This window comes from Canis lupus, chromosome 12 (assembly GCF_011100685.1).
Source record: "Canis lupus familiaris isolate Mischka breed German Shepherd chromosome 12, alternate assembly UU_Cfam_GSD_1.0, whole genome shotgun sequence".
NCBI lineage: Eukaryota > Metazoa > Chordata > Mammalia > Carnivora > Canidae > Canis > Canis lupus.
The window spans coordinates 66,013,651-66,023,781 of NC_049233.1; the positions used below are offsets into that span (position 1 = coordinate 66,013,651).

At 44.3% G+C, this 10,131-nt stretch overlaps 1 protein-coding gene across 1 annotated transcript in view; it reads left to right on the forward strand.

Annotated features, from left to right (window-relative positions):
• The window catches only part of FOXO3 (forkhead box O3), a 121,051-nt gene extending 111,428 nt beyond the window's left edge, over positions 1 to 9,623 (forward strand). Inside the window, exon 3 of the mRNA XM_038554880.1 lies at positions 4,840 to 9,623. The gene's annotated coding sequence lies outside the window, so the exon portion shown is untranslated. The remainder of the gene's footprint in view (positions 1 to 4,839) is intronic.
• Positions 9,624 to 10,131: the final 508 nt, after the last annotated feature.

Consider the following 10,131-nt stretch of genomic DNA (forward strand, 5'->3'; position numbering starts at 1 on the left):
GCAGAGGGCTAGATTTTAATCTTTCAGGCTCCTACTGTCACAGTGACCACCAGGCAGGCTTTCAGATGCTTCCATTAGATCTTTGTCTTCCATTCCACCTGGAAGATGCTGAAAAATTACCAAATTAGGCTGAAGTGTTACACCCATTAGGTGTTTTCTTGAGCTGCTCCGTGTTTTGGCTGCGAAGATAGACCCCAAGGGAACTGCTGCCATTGTGGTGCTCCAAAATTAGACATGGCTGCCCAACCCAGGACCCACAGAAATGCTATTTTTCCCGGGGTGACACCAGCTACAAAAGCCTAGGTGGATGGTGGCAGATGGCTGTGGCTCATGATGGATTGGGTGTCCCAGAGATCCCTCTGAGGGCAAAGCAGACATGGTGGCAGGCCGGCTTTTTTTTTTTTTGCTCTCTCCTCAGGGGTGAAACACTCATAGTCTGGAGCTCACACCTGTTCTCTGCACCCCACGTGAGGTTTCCCTGTCAGATTGAGTGAACATTGATTCATTAGCTTTTCTGTCCTGGATGTTCCATATTTAGTCCCCAGCTTGTCCTGGGGATTGTCAGTTTGGCTTAAATTATCTTTATGTTTAAAGAGTAGGGAAAGTGGTGTTTCACCTTAATTTTGTTTTTCAGGCAGACTTCCTCCAAACATCTTTAGTTAGCTAGGAAGGCAGTGGATAACCTTCATGAATTTGTGGATGTGAGAGTTTCGTGCTACTGGCGTGTTTTCCTTCCATGTCATATTTGGTATTAGGGTCCTGTTCCTTTCTTCTGTGCCAAAAAGATAAAAACACTGCTGAGAAATCCACATTTGTCACAGTGGAGTTAAGTTGTGGGAGGACAGCATTAGGAACTTCTATGTTTTATTCCCAGATTAAAGTTGATTGGGGTTGTTATGTTTTGTGTAGAGTTTTTTTTGGAGGCGTTGCCCTTTCTTAGAACATCATGTGATTTAGTGGTGATAATTAGGCAGAAACTTGTCTTCCCTACAGATGCCAAGATTATAGAGGGACTTACTCTCACCAGAGACCAGATGACAGCATCCATAGATATTTTTAGAACGGGTCTCATCATTTGGCTTCCCCATTTCATTTTCCTTGCATCAACAGTTTGATTTCAAACTTATTTATTTATTGGGCATGGAGGGGGAAGAGAAGGGATCTTCTCCCTAGTAATGAAAGTCACTGATGGGACAAGACAATTCTTTTCTTTTCTTTTCTTTTCTTTTCTTTTCTTTTCTTTTCTTTTCTTTTCTTTCTTTTCTTTTCTGTCTTTTCGGACATTTTAATATTTATTGTTAGTTGGCCTATTGCCTATAACTGCAAAGTGATAGCTATAATTCCTTTCAGCTGTACACTTCCTTTTCCTTCCAGAAATTTTGCTTAATCTGATGTGTTTTTAAACTTAGAATCGGCATACTGAGACTTCCGTTTACTTAAATATCTTAACTTTCAATAACGTTTAAGAATGGGGACTTCATTGAAACCTGTCCCTATCTTGAGGATCGTTAAGTTCCCAGCTCAGTAGCTGGTGTCATGATTTAAAGTCTCCCTCTATTCTCTCAGTCATTGACGGAGTCAGATAAACGTGCACACAGCGAGCCACCAAAGAACGGCTGAAAATCTGAAAATCTAAGGCGGATAAGGAGCTGAGTTCTTTGTGACTATTTTTAATCATGAGGTCTTCCTACTGAATGGTGATTCTTGTGTTCCTTTTAGAAGAATACTTGTATTTCTGTTCAGCCTTTATCTGATTTCTTTATATTTTCACAATATTTTAACAGTCTGTTTGCTTTCAGTTGCAGAGAAAACAGGTCACCTTTCTGTCCTATGGAGTGGGATTTCCTTGTTACATTTGTCTTTGGGAGAGCTGCCTCTGAACCGGAGCATCTCCTTTCCTGGCTCTCCTCTAAGCACATGAGGTTTCCTGAGCAGGCTGGGAGGCATGGCCTGAGAGACCCCCAGGGAGCACCAGGACTCAGTGCCACAGGGGGCCCTGAGCCCATTCTGCAGAAATGGAAGGAGTCCTGATCAGCGCATCTCCTTTTTTTTTTTTTTTTTTTTAATTTTTATTTATTTATGATAGTCACACACACAGAGAGAGAGAGAGAGGCAGAGACACAGGCAGAGGGAGAAGCAGGCTCCATGCACCGGGAGCCCGACGTGGGATTCGATCCCGGGTCTCCAGGATCGCGCCCTGGGCCAAAGGCAGGTGCTAAACCGCTGCGCCACCCAGGGTTCCCGCATCTCCTTTTTAATGATGATATTCCCTGAAGATTTAGGGCCTTTTGATGAGGGAATATGTATTTGGCCTCGGGATTGTTGTTGGCTGTTGCTCCAGACTGCCCAGTGTGGGCCTCTTGCCCCTGATTTCAGGGCTGCTGCCCTGTTCTGCTTAGGATGATGCCATGTAGGGGGTTATAGGTGCCCTCTGCCTTCTTTTCTCCTATGCTGACCCAGCTTCAGCATGCTCTGCGTCTGTACTTGGGGAATGAAGTGTGTCACCTTCCCAGTGTGCACTGGTTTCCATGGCTGAATAATTAATACCAGAGGGAACCAGGATGGGATGGGGCCTGAATTAGGTAATGCTTTACAGCTTCTCCCTTGGCACCTGGGGACCGTAGTCCCTTGATGACTAATTGCATAGTGATGTTAGATTGTGGCTTATGAAGTGTTACCATGAAGGAAAAAATCCTCCCCTTCCAAAGAACCATGTCTGTCTGTACCCCTGTCCATTCACTCCTCAGAGGGTCCCAGCTAGAATAGCACTGGCTGACTCTAGAGGCCAATTCCTCACGGATACTTAGATTGGTATCTATTTCAGCCGCTTTTTTTTTTTTTTTTTTTTTTTTTTTTTGTAACCTCTACACCAGCATGGGGCTTGAACTCACAACCCTGAGATCAAGGATCACATGCCCTACTGACTGAGGCAGCCGGGAACCTCTGTTTTAGCTTTTTCTTGCTCTGAAATCAACCAGTTCAGGATAATACTGTCTAGTACCTTTACAAAACAAAAAATTCCCATCAGCCATGGAAACTATCTACTGGGGATGGGCAGGAGGGGGGCCTTTTTTTCCTTCTTTCTTGTCACTGCCTCTGATAAAACCACCTAAGTACTTCTATTTAGAACTATAACAAGGGTACTTGTGACTGTGGGTATGTATCATTACAAATACTAAGCCCTGCTGTCTTTGTGAATATTGGTAGTGAAAGGTAAGGTTGCCAAGCAGTCCAGCCACAAAAGAGTTTGAAGTCATAAGTACATTTGTGAAAATTCCAAATGAACTCCCGGTAATATCTGGTCTAAAGAGGGGACAGATGAGCCTAACATGTATGTGAGCTTCTGGTGCACATTTCATGACTTGCTTACCCTTTCTGATGAGAAGGTAGGGTCCAGCTTGCTTCACTCCCACTTTTCTATCCATTTCTCTGCCTAGAGCCATTTTTTTTTTCCCTACCATGACAACTGACACTGTCTCCATAAACAAAAGGTCTTATGTCTTGAAGTCTGTTATGTCAGTTCCTTTAGGTACATCTCTGAGTATACTTTTTTTTTAATCCTTTACCTTTTCTGGGCTCAGAGGCCATGTGAAGTCTGCTAAGACACGTAAATTCAGATGGTCTGAGAGGACCTCTTTTGTGTGTCACCATCAAAGACTGTTGAAGGCAAAATAATAATAAGTTGTTAACTGTTAAAGGGATGTTTTGTGGGAGGGTTTTTTGGCCGTGTGTGTGTTATACAGTTTTTTTCTCTGCAGACTTTTAATCTAAAAAAAAAAATTCCTAAGACCACTTAGAGATTGCTTACTCCTTTAGTAGTGAGGGAAGTCAAGATGATCTCCACCCAAGAATGTAGATTGATTAATAAGCCTTTGTGGAAAGTGACCCTCCCCTGGTATTGATGGTGAACAAGGTCGGTTAGTCTGTATAACCAGTGGAAGAGAGCCAGAAAAGCTTAGCTGGTGTGCTTAGGGTGACCAACTTTTCTGGGTTTTTAAAACTTTTTTAAAAAGATGTTATTTATTTATTAGAGCAAGAGCAAGCGAGAAAGAGAACACAAGCCAGGGGAGAAAGGGAGAGGGAGAAGCAGACTCCCTACTGAGCAGGAAGCCTGATGCAACTTGATCCCAGGACCCCAAGATCATGACCTGTGCTAAAGGCAGACATTTAACCAACTGAGCCACTCAGGTGCTCCACTTTTCTGGTTTTATCATGAAAGTTCCATGCCCTAGGACACCCCTCAGTCCAGAAGTCTAGAGCAAAACCCCGTCTGCACCCTGAACTTCCCTAACTTAAAAAAATCTACTAATGGGGTACCTGGGTGGCTCAATCAGTTAAGCATCTGACTCTGTTTTGGCTCAGATCATGATCTCAGAGTAGTGAGATCAAGCCCTGCATTGGACTCTGTGCTCAGCACGGACTCATCTCTCCCTCTCCCTCTCCCCAGTTGCATTCTCTTTCTCTCTCTCTCTCTCTCTCTCTCCTCTCTCTCTCTCAAGTAAATAAATAAATCCTTAAAAAAGATTTTTAAAAAGGGCCTACTAAAACACCCCTAACTTGCCTTAACCCCCTCCCAAAATGATTGACCTCATTTCCTCTAGGCTTTTTCAACTTGAGGGCATCTTGTAATCAAGCCCAGAAATAAGGTAAGTAGTCTCCATGCTTTGTCCTTAGGTTTTCAGACTTGAAGCTAGTGTAGCAGAACAGCTTTACTGTGAGTACCCTTAGTTCGAAGGTGAGGACAGGAGACAGGAGGCTGGTGAAGCATGACCTAGTGGTGCCTATGATTGCTGTTTGAATGTCCTTAATCATCTCTGGTTTTCTTTTCTCCTTCTGCAGACCCTCAAACTGACACAAGACCTACAGAGAAACCCTTTGCCAAATCTGCTCTCAGCAAGTGGACAGTGATACCGTTTACAGCTTAACACCTTTGTGAATCCCGCACCATTTTCCTAACCCAGCAGAGACTGTTAATGGCCCCTTACCCCGGGTGAAGCACTTACCCTTGGAACAGAACTCTCTATATAAAGTATGCAAAATCTTCCTTGTACAGGGTGATGAGCCACCTGCCAGCGAAGGACAGCACCCTGTCAGCACCACCCACCCTCGTTCAGAGCACACCGTGAGCTCCTGTTGGCAATTCTGTGGTGTATTCATATCACGATGGTTTATGGGATGTTTTAAGTGTCGTTTTTGTGTTTGTTTTCCTTTGACTTTCTGAGTTTTTCACATGCATTAACTTGCAGTATTTTTATGTTAAAATGTTAATCATCCTTCCCCTGGCAAATTTAAAAACAGAAGGAAATGCTGTACCAGTTACTATTCTGGCTTTGGGCATCACAAGCATTTGAGCCCTCGGAACTCCATAAACTAACAAATTACATAAACCAGAGGGGGATTTTCTTTCTTCTTTTGTTTGGTAGAAAAACTATCCTTTTCTAAAAACTGAACAATGGCACACTGTTTGCCGTGCGCACCAGTCCAGGACTGACCCTGCATAGGCACAACGAATGGAGTGCAGCATGCCACCCAGCGTGTTTTCGTTTTGAGCCAGGTGGTTGGGGGCGGTGGGGGGCGGCGGTGAGACCCCCAGCACCTGGTCTGCAGTTGCCAGATCAGTAGGGCCTCTGGTCTCCTGGCAATATCCTCAGCTAATGCAGTGAATAGTGAAGGTGTATGGTGGTTAGAAATTAGGATCTTTTCAAGAAAGAAATCAGCTCAGCTACCCACTCATTGCCAAATGCCACTAAAGGATTTAGTTTTAAGGAGAAAAGAAAAAAAAAAGTCCTGTTTTGCTTTGCAGAAGAAATGAACTTACAGGTGAGCATTAAGCCTACAGCGAGCAATGTGTGAAAAGTACAAACCAGAGTCACTATTTTCCTAAAATACCCTTGATTATTTTCAGCCTTGCTGTGTATAATCTGATCTACTAGACATGTGTGAGTGAGAGGCAATAGCATACAAACTGATTTTTATATATATATACACACACAATCTAATATATATATAAAAGCTTAGATTGTAATCGTACAAATGACACAATGGAAGTACAAGGTAGGGCAGTTTTGACTTGTTTTCCCCCACTTTTCTGCTTCTATGGATTTCATTTTGTTTTGTTTTCAAGAAGTTATGGTGCTGTATAGGTGCTTTCTGTTTAACCTGGAAAGTGTGATTATGTTAGTTACCCTCTTTGGTAGACCGAATAGTTGGGAACACCTTTGGTACATGTAATGAAGCTCTGATTAGCACAGCGTATGCATACTTCTCCAAAGTGATATATGAAGACTCTTTTCTTTGCATAAAAAGCATTAGGTATATAAATGTATAAATAAATTTTACCATGTACAGTACAAAAATGGAACATTCTGCATGGACGTTAGGAATACAGGCTAGTATTTCAGCACAGACTTCCCTGCATGAGTTCTCGCTGACGCTTGCACCGTGCAGTGGGCACTGACTCCCTTCCACCAACACAGACGTGCCACCCGACCCCCTGCACCTACCACCCGCCGCCAGGGGCTCCCTTGTGCACCTTTGCTTTATAATTCCTCTGGGGGTGATATTGGTGGTGATAACAGCTCCTAGCATAATGAAAGTTCCATTTGGTATTGTCACACGTCTCTCCCGCCTCGCCGGGGTCGTCCTGTTTGAGTGATGGCCCTGTTGATTTCACCCTGCCTTTTACTGAATCTGTAAATTGTCGTGCAATTGTGGTTATAGTAGACCTGTAGCATATTGCCTTTTCTAAACTGCTACACGTTTATAATCTTCATTTTAAAAGTATGTATAATTTTTAAAAATATGTATTCTATTCACGTGGTCTGCTTGTCAGTGAGACAGACGTTTTGCTTACTGTGTTCCTTTATGATAATGCTAGCCACTTCCTTGACTCTTCGGTAGTCCGCTGTACCCAGGAACTGTCTGGTATCAGTGAAAGAAGGCTACCTTTTGGGTTCCTAGGTGATGCTGTCCGGGTGGGGGATGCAGTTGGGACCCAGCTGCAGCAGCTGAGGGGAGGGAAGGGTGGAGGGAGGTCAGATACGCGGAGAACCCGGAGCGCTTACAGCATGAGGGCCCTGAGAATTTCTCTCCTGAACTCAAAGAAACAAGCAAACTAACAAAATTAGCTATTTGCCTCTGCAGTTTTATAGACCCTGGGAGCTACTTTGGGAGTCAGAAAAGCAAATCTCAAATATGTTTCAACTTTAAAATGTTGAATTCCTTTCGGACATGTGGCATCTCATTTATTCTCCTTTTTTCTCAGTGTTTGTTAGATTTCAGGCAGAATGTCTTACAAAATGTCCTAGAACCAGATTATAATTTAATCTAAAACAGCTGAGGGAGGGACAGAGGAGGTATGAGAGCAGGGCAGCCACAGAGTGAGTGCATCAGGAAAATGAAGGCGGTGGAGGGGGGGGCTTTAAATGGGTTGGCTTTGTGTTTTTTAATAATGCCAGTAGCATCTACACGTAGAGAGAGCATTGTGGGAAGCCGAGATCAGGACAAAGTCAAGTGCCAGCCTCAGTTTCGAGGGAGTCTGGCAAGAAGGGAAGAGTAGGCCTCTGCAGGGTCACAGCAGCGCCACTTGGAGCCTGGCTACTGCCAGCTGGCCATCCGCCCAGAGGCCAGGCTCCCTTAGGCTCGCCAGGTGCTGCGGGGGTCCGACAGGGCCGAGGTGCAGTGTAAGGCCTCTGTCTCTTATACCAAGACCCTGCTTTCAAGGAGGGCCAGCTGTTGGCCCCCATGTGGATTCTGAGTGTCACGGGTCCCTCAGTAAGTTTTCTGAGCTGGAGCACTCGGTAGCCTCCAGGGGCCCGACAGCTCTAAGGCTTGCATCCTGGTGAGCACTCTTCCAGGCCGTCCCCAGCCTCTAAACACGCTGCTCTAGGGAGCCTTCCTCTTTTTGCCGGGAAATTAGAGTAACTAATGTTGAATACGTGACAGGCGCTCTGGGGTTCTTGTATCTCTCTTCGGGCTCCAGAACCAGACACCTTTGACCAAAGTTAGAAAAGAGCTTTATCATAAGCCTGCCCTGTCCTGGCGTGAGACCCGCCTGCCAGGTTCAGCACACCCGATAACTGTGAATGGAGCCGAGCTCCATCTCCTTTATTGCATCCCCTGCAATGTAATGAGTGCAGAAACACGTATTTTTTAAAAATTTCGGAAGTTTGTCTTTCCTGTTAACAGGAGGGTTGTGCACACACACGTGGCACAAGGTGGGCTGTGTGTGTGTGTGTGTGTGTGTGTGTGTGTGTTTGGTGTTGAGTTTGGGTATTGTGTGTGTCTCACGTCACCACCCAGAGGTGAGGACTCATGGCTCACAGCTCAGGACAGCGCTGTCCAGTCTCAGGATGCCGTTTCAGGTGGCTGCGATCCGGTTAAAGACGGTAGGGACAGGCTGCACCTACAGCCGGTGGACCCCGCTTACAGAAGAAGGACCGTTTGGATCTCTTGGGAAGACCGTCCAGGGGAAAGCAGTCCAACAGCCAGTCGTGTGTTCGTGTGCTGATGCCATGGGCTGCTAAGGGGAAATACAGATGTCACCCTTTCTGAAAGCAGAAGCAGAACCCTGATAGCTCTATACCTGATTTCCTTTTTCTCGATGTATTTGGGGGAACATTGTACGATTAGGCCTACTGTTGTGTTTTTTGTTTTTGATTTAGCAGAGTTTTTTTGTAGAAATGCAATCACTGGCAAAGAGGTACGAGAAAACCAGCCTCTCCTGAAGACTGGGGGCAGCAGGCACAATGAGGGGAAAGTGGGGCCCTTGTGAAGTCCCGTCTGCACATAGGATCTTAACACAGACAGCCAAGTAACTGAAAAGAGTATATTCTATTTGATCTAAATCTTCGGTGGATAAGATTTTACGCAGTTTGAATGAATGAAATATTTTCCTCTTTTTCTATTTGTGTGTATTTTTCTTTGATGAGTGATTGGTTCTGAGGCCTCTGGCACACTCCGGAATTAATTTGTGTGGCCACTTTAAAAAACTGTGTGTTTGGTCACTTATTTCTCTAAAATTATCTCATTGCCTGGCAATCAGTCTTCTCTCGTATACTTGTCCTAGCACATTATGTACCCGGGAAATGTAAACAGATGTGAAGGAGGACCAGAAAAATTAGTTAATATTAAAAAAATATATTGTGCGTTTTGGCTTCACATGTTTAACTTTTTTTAAGAAAAAAAAGTTGCATGAATGGAAAAAAAAATCTGTATACAGTATCTGTAAAATTGTCTTTACCTGTTTCAATTTCTTGCTCATACCCCATTCAGACTAGAATTAAATATGGTGCATGGCCATATTCTAACACCTAAGAGTCAAGCAGTTGATACTTTGGTTTGAAGCACCTCATCCTTTCTTTCCAAGCGAACACTATCATATTGCATTCTTACTGAGGATTTTGTCCAACCATATGTTGCCATGAATTAACTCTACCACCTTTCTTCTCAAGAATCAAAACCAATTTGATTTGGGAATCTTCCCCTTTCCAAATGAAATAGAGATGCAGTACTTAACTTTCCTTGGTGTTTGTAGATATTGCCTTGTGTATTCCATTTAAAACCGTAATCTAGTTTGTAAAAGAGATGGTGACGCATGTAAATAAAGCATCAGTGACACTCTGTCTCACTCCAAGAAGTCTTTTGTTCTCCCTCCCCCTTTAACCTCAGATGTGGAAGGGCTGCATTTACGTCAAGGTCTTGGTGTGGAATTACTAAATGGGCTGGTCGAGGCAGGCAGCTGAGAGCCTCTGTCATGAGCTCTCTAAACCGAATGATCTAGCAAACTTTGTCTCCAGCCAATCTTTGAGCTCCACAGACAACCAGACAATTTAATAAAAGTAGATCAGATCTATGGCATTGTTCATGGTGGCTGATAGTCACTATGGTGTCCGTGGCGGCACATTGCCCTGGAGGAGCTGTTAAGGAGGGGAACGGGATGTAGACTCTGCCTTCACGGAGTGTCAGATTTTGACCTATCAAAGCTTTGGCCCTAATAAGGTCCTCCTCATGTGAGTGCAGCAGGTGAACATGGGTCCTCGACAGAGCGCCCCTGCATATTGGAAATCAGGCCTCTCGTGGAAACAGAATACATACTTCCTCGGTATGTACATTTAGGGCCTCTCTTTGAAG